This window comes from Thrips palmi, unplaced genomic scaffold (genome assembly GCF_012932325.1).
Source record: "Thrips palmi isolate BJ-2018 unplaced genomic scaffold, TpBJ-2018v1 HiC_scaffold_5, whole genome shotgun sequence".
NCBI classification, from domain to species: Eukaryota; Metazoa; Arthropoda; class Insecta; order Thysanoptera; family Thripidae; genus Thrips; species Thrips palmi.
In genome coordinates this window covers 3,213,809-3,224,528 of record NW_023144632.1, presented here as the reverse complement: position 1 = coordinate 3,224,528, position 10,720 = coordinate 3,213,809, and the positions used below count along the sequence as shown (strand labels likewise).

The window sequence follows — 10,720 nt, the reverse complement described above, 5'->3', positions numbered from 1 at the left end:
ATGGTGGTGCAGCCTTCATAACATACCATTGAGAATTCACTGTATACCTTATAGATATTTTGACGAATTTCGTTGGTATTATGGAGAAAACCTCCACCATAATGTATGGCTGCAGCCTTTCGCCGTAAGACATTTACAGTGTAGTCTCCTTGCCACTATAGTGGCACTCCATTTTGGTTGACAAAACTTGGCCCACTGGCTCAGGGGTGCCTTCGAGTGGCTCTCCGGCGACCTGGGTCGCTCAAAGTTGTGCCTTCCCGGAGTTGGGTAACTCGAGGGGGGAACAGCTTCCCACATTCATTGTACAAAATTTGACCACATTCCACATTCAGGTGGTAAAAACGCCTGTAAGTAGGCAACATGTGTGGCAAAAACGCCAGAAATCTTGCACATTCTTGCACATTCACACAATCATTGTAACACAAAATTTTACAGTGGGTCACCCCCTTGGGGGCAACTCCTTGACCGAAAGAACACGAAGCGCTCAGCATGACGTCATTTCTTGTCAACATGATTGAATTCAGTCAAAATTTCGACGAAAAAGGCACCATTTTGACTCCCTTAGCCTGCCTCGTCAGTGTCTCGTGTTCTGAGTGGATGCAGCAACTGAATTATTCGCTGTATCGACTCCTCCTGATCGACTCCGACTCAAATAAACATTGACAATGCCGCTTGGCTCGTCATTCGGCCGTCCTTTGGACGTCCTTGGCCTGCTTGGCCAGGGCTTCGTGTCCGTGGGGATGCAGCGAGTAAATAATTGGCTGTATTGACTTCTCCAGATCGACAACGACTGAAGGAAACATCGACAGTGCCGCACGGCTCGAGGCTCGGGACTGTGACAAAGGGAATCTGGAATGTCGTTGCAGGAATCCTCGTATAACTTGGGAAAGGTGGAAAAGTTTTTTTTGCCAATTTGGAAACCCTTTTAAACCAAATTTTAGGCCAAGCTTTGGGCCGGGAATTTCCTTTAACCGCCCCTTTTGGAATAAGCTTTGCCAAATTTTGGCGGTTTGGGAATCCCCGGAAAAATTCCTGGGGAAATAAAAGGCCCCGGAAATTCCGTGGTTTACAAAAATTTTTCCCTACTTTAATTACCAAAAAATTAATTTCGCCCCAAAATTTAACCCGGAAGTTTCCTTTTGACAATTTTTTTACCCCCCCAAAAGGTAACCCAAAAAATTTAAACCTACCTTTTGTCAACTGGGAAAAATTTAACCTTTTTCCCAACAGGTTTTTACCAAGGCCAGAGCACCGGTGGAGGTGGCAATTCTAGACGCGTTTTGAGCTCCCGAGTCGCTAAATGTGAATCGAACCGAACGTGTGGCCCCACCTCAAGCCCCACCTATGGATTCCTCGTTCCGAGAGCAATCTATTTGTGGGGTCACACGTTCGGTTCGAGTCCCAGTGACTGCGGAGCTCAAAACGGGTCTGGAATTCTTGCCGCCTCCGCCGGTTTTCTGACCCACTGTGCATCGGGGCGCGGCACTTGTGCGCGCTACAGTGTACTCACCCTGATGCGGCGCACCGCCAACCCCACCGCGGCCGCGGACACCGCAGCCAGGGAGGCCGCCGTGGCCGGCGTCACGGAAGGCACCGATCCCATCGCTAGTCAAGCAGGAAAAGCAGTCAGTCGTCACGGCGCGTCCACTGTGAAACCAAGTGTGGGGGACGCCACACTGGAATGCGGAGGTGTGGCACTTGCAGACTCCGCACTCGGAAGTGCAGAGTTTGCGGTCTCGGCACTTCAAGTGTGGAGTGCCGGGGGAGCGCCGGCGGAGTTTAAAAAGTCGAAGCAGCTGCCGCGCCTTTTAAACTCCGGCGCTCCCCCGACACCATGTTTGCTCCATGCCATACTCCCTTGCAGTGTGGAGAATGCAAACTCCGCGCGTCCAAAGAGTGGAGTATCCACTCCTGAAGTGGGGAGTTCTCCTCGCTTGGTTTGACAGTGTCGCGGTGAAGGGGCGAAGGGGCGGCGACGACGCGTACTCGTCCGACGACGCCAACGACACTCACCCACTGCGTCTCCGTCACTCCTGGCCTGTGTCTCCACGTGCCGCGTCTTGGTCCGCGTCTGTCGCCTGGCTGATTGCCGGCTCCACTGCCCTGGCGGTTCTGGCGGTTCTGCTCCGCCGCTGGGGACGCCGGGGACCCGCGCAGCTGTGAGGCAGGCACGGTAAGCTGGGCTCGGAAGGACGGCGACGGCGCACAGTGTGCCAGAAAACCGGTGGAGCGGTCAAAATTCTAGACGCGTTTTGAGCTCCAGAGTCGCTAAATGGGACTCGAACCGAACGTGTGACCCCACCAATGGATTGCTCTCCGAACGAGGAATCCATTGGTTGGGTCACACGTTCGGTTCGAGCCCTGTTTAGCGACTCTGGAGCTCAAAACGCGTCTAGAGTTTTGGCCGCCTCCACCGGTCTTCTGGCCCACTGTGCGACGGCGACGCGAAGGGAGCGGCGCGACCGGCGGATGGACACAGACTCCGAGAGTCGCTTTCGTCGCTCTGTCTCTCTCGCACCCGTGCGGGACCCCCCAAGAGTGCGAGAGAGACAGAGCGACGACTCTCGGAATCTGTGGCGACGTGGAGCACCTACCTGCCCTTGCGTGCCCTTGGTGGCCCTTGACCTGGCCGCCGTGGCCACTGTGGAACCGAGAGTCTGTAGTACACTGGTAAGTACTGCCGCAACGCGGGGTCGCCAGGCACACCAACCACGTCGTGGACTTGGAGAGCTTGGACCGCGCCAGGCTACAGGCACCGGCACACTGGAACGCACAGTACTCGACACGCTGCAGCGCGCTGCAGTGCGAGAGAGACAGAGCGACGGAAGCGACTCTCGGAATCGGCCTGCTGACAACGCGACGCAGCCGTCTGATTCCGAGCACTGCTTTCGTCGCTCTGTCTCTCTCGCACGCATGGGGCGGTCCGTGGCGGTGCGAGAGAGACAGAGCGACGAAGCAGTGTTCAGACGGCAGGGCGCAGCCGGCCGCGGCAGCAAAGCGCATCTGCCGGCCGGCAGCACTAAGCGGATTCCGAACAACTAAGTATACGCTGCTTTCTTTGCCGTCTCTCTCGCACTCGTGGGATGTCCCTCGGGACGTCGCGCAGGGACAGAGTGGCGAAACAAGCCTCCGGAATCAGGCACCAGGAGACGGACTTCGAGAGTCGTCGCTCTGTCTCTCTCGCACCCGCACGGGACGCCCCGTGAGTGCGACAGAGACAGAGCGTCGACGGCACTGTTCGGAAGCAGCCTGCCCGCCACGCGGTTTGAAATTCAAGCAGCGCGCCGCGGCCTCCCCTCCACCACCAGTGTGCGCGGCGTGGCTCAGGAACCCACGAAAAGCTCCGTGCCGTATAACCAACCAGTCACAACTGTTGGAGGAAAGTTGAATCCAATCCAAACATGACTTGTAAGTCGACAAATGCATGCCCTCTCCTCTCCTTCTCTCTCGCTCACCTTACCTTGTCTGCCTTGCCTTGCCACTGGAGGTGGTTTCTCTGAACTGCCGGTGGCTGGAGAAGCCGAGAAGCCTACGAGCAAGTCGGTTCTTCGAAACAAAGCACTGCCCCTGCCTGCGCCTACGCCGGGCCTATGCGTTGCCAACCTCGCCACGCGGAGCTAGTGTTGAGTCTGCCCGGGTTTTCCCGCTGTCCCGTTCGTCACGTTGGCCATGGTGCCGCCGCTCGCGCGCCCCTTTCAAACCCGATACCATCCGAGCTGAAGGCTGGACTGGTCCAAAGAACTGCCCGAGAAAAGGTGTCGTCCTCGTCTCCGCCGTCTCAATGCATGCAAGAGCCAATGTGTGCTTCCTAGGGCACTAGGAAAAGAGGCACGCTTTGGACCTTGTAGTAGTGTGGGTTCCGCTGACGCACAGTTGGGCCACACGGTAAAAACGGTTCCTGGTTTTCCCAGGAACTCCCTGGAAATCGCCTATGTCTCTACATAGGCTTCCTTGGTAAAACCAGGTACTGTACCGTTTTTACCGTGCAGAAGACCCGGTGGAGGCGGCCGAAACTCCAGACGCGTTTTGAGCTCCCGAGTCGCTAAATGGGACTCGAACCGAATGTGTGACCCCACCGAACGAGGAGTCCATTGGTGGGGTCACACGCTCGGTTCGAGTCCTGTTTAGCGACTCAGTAGCTCAATACGCGTCTGGAGTTTTGACCGCCTCCACCGGTCTTCTGGCCTACTGTGTGACGGCGCTCCCAAGCCATGCGTCTTTCTGCAATGGGGCCTCCGGCAGCCCGAACTCCAAACACCAATCAATGACCCCCGGGCGTGGATAGCCCACACTGCACCCATGGGATAGCCGCGTGCATTGGTCGTGGCGGGGTGTAGGCACTCCATTCCATGGCTTGCGTCGCGCGCGGAGTCTCTCCATCGCGGCGTAGTGCGGGCTCGGCGCGTCTGCCGCCGCCGGGACAGTGTGGTAGATACCCCGTGCCGCCAGAGGGAATGCCCGGAGGAGCGGAGACGGCACAGCAGCGCACCGAGGACTGCAGTGGTTTCGTTGCACTGAACGTGACTGACTGACTGACTGACTGACTGACCCACTGACTGACCCACTGACTAGCGAACTAGCTGGCTGGCTGTCTGTCTGTCTGTCTGTCTGTCTGTCTGAATGGCTGACTGACTGATTGACTGACTAACCCACTGACTGACCCACTGACTAGCAAACTAGCTGGCTGGCTGACTGGCTGTTGCCTGACTGACTGCCTGTCTGTCTGTCTGTCTGTCTGTCTGTCTGTCTGTCTGTCTGTCTGTCTGTCTGTCTGACTGTCTGCCTGTCTGTCTGACTGACTGACCCACTGACTGACCCACTGACTAGCGAACTACGGTAGCTGGCTGGCTGACTGCCTGTCTGTCTGTCTACTGTCTGACTGACCCACTGACTAGCGGACTCATCTGACTCACAGCCTGACTGACTGATGACTGTGTCCGCGAGTGCCTTTTCGCGTGCGTGCGTGCGCGTGCGCTCCGAGAGTGTTGCGTTTTGCAGTTCCGGACAAATTGAATGTCAGAAGCGAAAGTCCCCGCCGCGTTGCCCCCTCGGCGCCTCAGTCCCTCCATGCCTCGGCCTTTGGTCCGCCAAACAGTCATAATAGAGCGTGGCATAATGCGGGGCAGCTTTGTGCGTTCATCTCGATCCGAGTGGGCGGGGCGGGGCGGGGCGGGGCGGGGCGGGGCGGGGCGGGGCGGGGCGGGATGAGTCATGGCGCTGCAAGTCACTGGGAGTCACTCTGGGAAGCCTGATTCCGCAAACTGCTTCGTCGCTCTGTCTCTCTCGCACCCCTACGGACCACCCCACGAGAGTGTGAGAGAGACAGAACAACGAAAGCACTGGTCGAAAGCTGTCTGCTGCAGGCGTGGCGCGCGGCTTCGGCTGGGGCAGGCCACTGTAATAGCAGCTAACTGGTAACGCAAAGTTGTCCGTATCGTCAATATCTCTAGGATAGCGACAGGAGATGTGTACACCTAAAGTTGTAGTTTCAGTCAGCAAGCACTCCACGTGACTTTCTTGATGTCGTAGCATAGCATCCTACTAGCGTCTATGACATCCTTGTGAAGTCCTTGGCTTCCTTATACGGCGCCTTTTAGCATCCTCATGACGTCCTTGACATTCTAATGACGCCTTGTTGACATCCTTCGCGTCCTTGTGGCGTCCTACACTGCGAAAAATTCCGTACTTTTGTACGGAACTGGCACAGAAAAATATTGTACGGAAGTTCGGAGAAAAGTACGGAACGTCCGTACTTGCTCCATTTGAACCCATGTAAACGGGCACGGAAAAAAAGTACGGAAGTTCCGTGGTTGGCAAGTACGGACGGTCCGGGCAAATTATTGACCAGACATGTTCCGTACCTTTTCCGTACTTTTTTCTCACAGTGTAGTCGTTCTTTTGGCACCCCTCGCGTCGTTGTGGCGTCCTTTAGTCGTTCTTTCGGCATCCTTGGCACCTTCGCGGCGTTGTTAGCTTCCGAACGGCGGGTCCGGCGGGTCCGCCCTCTGGAGGCCGAGTCCGTGCACGTGCACAGTGGGCCAGAAGACCGGTGGAGGCGGCCAAAACTCGAGACGCGTTTTGAGCCCCAGAGCTGCTAAATGGGACTCGAACCGAACGTGTGACCCCACCAATGGATTCCTCGTTCGGAGGGCAATCCATTGGTGGGGTCAGACGTTCGGTTCGAGTCCCATTTAGCGACTCTGGAGCTCAAAACGCGTCTAGAGTTTTGGCCGCCTCCACCGGTCTTCTGGCCCACTGTGCGGTGGAGTGACCGGAGCCCCGAGAGCCCCGCAGCCCGCGGCGCTTTGCCACGCCTGGCCCTCGGCCTGGCCCGGACAGACCGAACCCGTCCCGCGCGCTCCCACACCGTCGGCACCGCCGGTAGCAGAACCGCTCTGACCTCGTTTCGGACGTAGCTTACCGGCCCGGACAGCTGAGCGTCCCGACGGCATCCTTGTCCTGGCGGTGAGACGGGGCGTGGCGTGGCGGGGCGGGGCGGGGTGGGGCGTGGCGGGGCGGGGCGGGGCGTGGTGGGGCGGGGCGGGGCGTGGCGTGGCGGGGTGGGGCGGGGCGGGGCGGGGCGTGGCGGGGCGGGGCGGGGCGGGGCGCGTCGCGCCGCGGGGGCCATTCGGACCGATGATGCATAAAGATTAAGGCCGGACGCGTGCCCGACCACAGCTCGACCACGGCGGTCCGGGAGGAAGGAAGGACACTCCGCACACGCCGACAGGCGCTGTATGCCTTTAGGTCCCCAGGGAGCCTCTGTGCGCGCTGTGAAACCAAGTGTAGAAATGCGGAGGAGTGGAATTTACAGTCTCCGCACATTTCAGTTTGCTGCAACACGACTTCATGTCAAGAGATGGGGGAGGGGTTCCGTGAGCTACTCCACACTTGAGGTATGGAGGGAGACTGCAAACTCCACACGTCCATGTACTCAGTGGCAGATCCAGAGGTGACCTATGGGGGGGGGGGCTAAGTAGCACTTTTTGCCTACCTTTCAGGCGGCTATCTAGGGGCTATGGGGGGGGGGAACCAATTCCCCGGGGAATTGGTTTGACAGTGCAGCGGCCTCTCTCTCTCTCTCTCTCTCTCTCTCTCTCTCTCTCTCTCTCTCTCTCTCTCTCTCTCTCTCTCTCTCTCTCTCTCTCTCTCTCTCTCTCTCTCTCTCTGCCACTCACAGACCGTCCCGTATCGGTGCGAGAGAGACGGGGCCGCACTGCGCGGGATGCTGCAGGATGTCTTTATCGGAGGCCCGCTCCACTTTCAGACTTCAGGGTGGAGTGTCCGCGGCGGGGCGGCATAAATTAGCGGCGACAAGAACAACGGCAGTCGCTCTGTCTCCGTCACACTCGCGGCGCGCTCCGTAGGGCTCCGTAGGGGAGCGAGAGAGACAGAGCGCAGCATCGCACGGGGCAACCTGTATCCCGCCACGCCACGGCGCGCGGCGCGCCACCCTTCCCGGACGGAGCCATTCCGAGGAAAATACATTATTACATGATACCGTTTTATGCAATGCGGTGTCTTGTGGAAGCCCGCGCGCTCGACAAAAGCCTCTCTCACATCAGCGAAAGTCGCGCGCGCGGGGCGGGGCGGGGCAGGGCGGGGCGGGGGCATGCTCCACATGTGTGTCAGTCAGCCCGGAGGGCCAGGGCCAAACACTAGCGCACCAAGGTTGGTGACGAAGTGACGAACGATCCGATCGGGTTATTCGCGCTCAGGAAGTGCCGCGCTGCCCCCCCCCCTCCTTCCCCGCTCCGGCGGGCCTTGGGGGATACCCCGCGCGGCGCGACGCGACGGCCCGGCTGATTCACCGCTCCACGGCCACGGCCGCCCGCGAGCGGCGAGCGCCAAAATCAACAGAGGCAGAACTACACATCGTCCCGGCAGGCTTGGCGTTGTGAATCCAAGTGTGGAGAACTCTCCGAGGGGTCGGCAACTTCCCTTGGCCGTGTACAGTACGAGGGAGTATACGTATATTACCAGTAATATAGGTAGTATGTGTAATATAAAGTAATACAAAGTAATATTTAGTAATATAGGGGTATTATAGAGGCGAAATTGTGGTAATATGCAAGTAATATATGGTAATATACAGGTAATATACGGGTAACATAGCCACCGCGTACGAAGTAATATATGAGTTGCCGTTCCTCGGAACTCTCCCTCCACACCTGAATTGTGGAGGTGTGGAATTTGCAGTTCCCGCACTTGGAAGTGCATTGTTTGCACACTTCAAGTGTGGACACCTCCACGGTTTTCACCGGAGATAGGGGATCCATGAGCTACTTTACTGTAAGTGTGGAGACTGCAAACTCCTCACTACGTCGGACTACGTCCAAGTGAGGAGAATTAGTCCACACCAGGAGTTCTGTGCACTCGTGTAGATCTTGTCAGAATGTCAGAAACGTGTCTGAAAAGCTGATCAAAATTCGCGCACCTCTGAAAGCTGAAAGAATATTCTGACATTCTGCAGAACCCAGACCATCAATATCAGCATAATTTTTCGGAATTTCAGCTTTTAGAGGTACGCGAATTTTGATCAGAATTTCAGACATGTTTCTGACATTCTGACAAAATTTACACGAGTGGGAGTTCTCGACAGTTGGATGGATACATTGTAAATTTTGTCAGAATGGCAAAAACATTCTGAAATCCTGATCAAAATGCGCGCACCTCTGAAAGCTTAAATCCTGAAAACGTATGCTGATTGATGGCCTGAGTTCTGCAGAATGTCAGAAAATGTTTTCAGCTTTCAGAGGTGCGCGAATTTTGATCAGGTTTTCAGACACGTTTCTGACATTCTGACAAGATTTACACGAGTGTACTTACACTGTGAAAATTTGTTGTCACTTTATGACACAAAAAAAGTGGATGATACTTTCATCACTTTGACATGATGACAATCTCATCACAAATTGACGACATTTTTATCAAAGCTCCTATACTTATTGCATGGGTGTGACAACAATTTAATAAGTTGTTTTGATGATATTGTTCTAAAAAAATAGCCTTGAAATTTTCAAGTGACGACTCAAATTTTCACAGTGTACCGGCGTGTTTTGATTCCTCCATGTGGAATGTTTCCGTACTGCGCTTCCACTTGTGCATGTGCACAGAATGAATGGTTTGCCCCTCCTCGCTTGCTCTGCTTTGTTATGAGCTCTGGCTGCATTGCGTGTCACCGCTTCAGCAAAAAGACTTCACTGGAGTGTACGTACCTACAATGAAGTTTCCGTTGCGCTTTTCGGCTCAAAGGGCGCGTTTTGAGACTCCGATGGAGGCGAAGACCGTCACCGCCGTGGCCGCGGTGCTGCTGCTGTCTGGGACTGCCTCCGCCAAGAACATCCCGTCCTTCGCGGTGCGTTCGCATTTGCCAAACCCAGTCGTGTGGAGAACTCGGGAGAACTCCCAACTTCCTACACTGGGAGGTTGGCTGTTAATTCAGATGCCACTTTCATCGACAGAGGTTGTTTACCGTGCCCTGGGATTACAGTAGACACTGTGCCTGAAGAAACGGCGTTCACTGTACCCGAGGAACCCGCAGCCACTGTACCTTGGGAACTGTTCAGACTCTGCATTCGGCATCGGCACAACTGTAAAATAAAGGCAGAATTTCAAAATTGCGATAGGAACGATTCGATGACGGAAATGAACTTATCTCAACAAGACGAACCAAAAATGACTTGCATGTTACGGGCTCAGACTCGTAATTCAACGGAAATCGGGGTCAGAAGTCTAAAAAAGCAGGATTTTGGACTCATGAGTATCGGACTCATCAAATTACGGTCCAAAATCCTACTTTTGTAGGCTTCTAAAGCCGACTGCATGCTCTTGAATTTCAAGTTTGAGTCCATAACATGCTTACCATTTTTTGTTCGTATTGTTGAGATGAATTCATTTCCGTCATCGAACCATTCCTATCACGATTTTGGAATTTCGCCTTTATTTTACAGTTACACTGAATGCACACTACAAACCTAACTGTCTACTAAGTACACACTTACAAATGCGTGCTTGCAAGTACACACTCACAAACGCATGCTTGACCAAGTACACACTTACAAATGCATGCTTGCAAGTACACACTTACAAACGCATGCTTGACGCCATATAACTCATCCATGCGCCAAGCATGCGTTGTAAGTGTGTACTTGCAAGCATGCATTTGTAAGTGTGTACTTGGCCAAGCATGCGTTTGTAAGTGTGTACTTACAAGCACGCATTTGTAAGTGTGAACTTAGTAGACAGTTAGGTTTGCAGTGCAGTGTCTCTACAGTTTGCGCTATCCACTTCTCGCCATCGGCGACGAGTGAAAAAGTCTGTCGTTGCATCAGGGCCCGTACGTAATGATCGTGAAGCAGTTCTCTATGTTCTCCAACAACGACACGTTTTCCCACATAAAAGCGAAATGTTCCGAAACTTGGTCGAAATCGGTCCGAATCAGTCCGAACACCCTCGGACTGTTCCATAGAGCGCCCGAGACCAGGTCGGACTGTCCGCCACGAGCCCGCGTCGGGACTGGGACTGCCCGATGGATGCCCGATCAGATGATGCTTCCATCGGACTGCCCCGTACGGAGCCCGTAGACCCTAGTCCCGAAAGCGACTTGTCCGGCAGACCGATCGGCAGCGAGCCGAGTGTGGTGGACTGTCCCTGCCGGTGCAGGCGCGGAAAAGCCCGCTGGCCCGGGCCGGTCGGAGGCGCTCTCTGATTGGTTCGG

The 10,720-nt window shown here is 55.3% G+C and overlaps 1 long non-coding RNA gene across 4 annotated transcripts; it reads right to left on the bottom strand.

Annotated features, from left to right (window-relative positions):
- Positions 1 to 1,532: 1,532 nt before the first annotated feature.
- Positions 1,533 to 3,615, bottom strand: LOC117650541. Of its 4 annotated transcripts, none has more exons than XR_004588043.1 (4): positions 3,461 to 3,615; positions 2,595 to 2,848; positions 2,014 to 2,157; positions 1,533 to 1,605 (listed from the first exon to the last, which is right to left on the bottom strand). It is a non-coding gene; the product is annotated as an uncharacterized LOC117650541 (long non-coding RNA). The 4 variants fall into 4 exon arrangements; XR_004588042.1 differs by having other exon boundaries at positions 2,595 to 2,845; positions 3,461 to 3,614; XR_004588044.1 differs by having other exon boundaries at positions 2,595 to 2,763; positions 3,456 to 3,611.
- Positions 3,616 to 10,720: the final 7,105 nt, after the last annotated feature.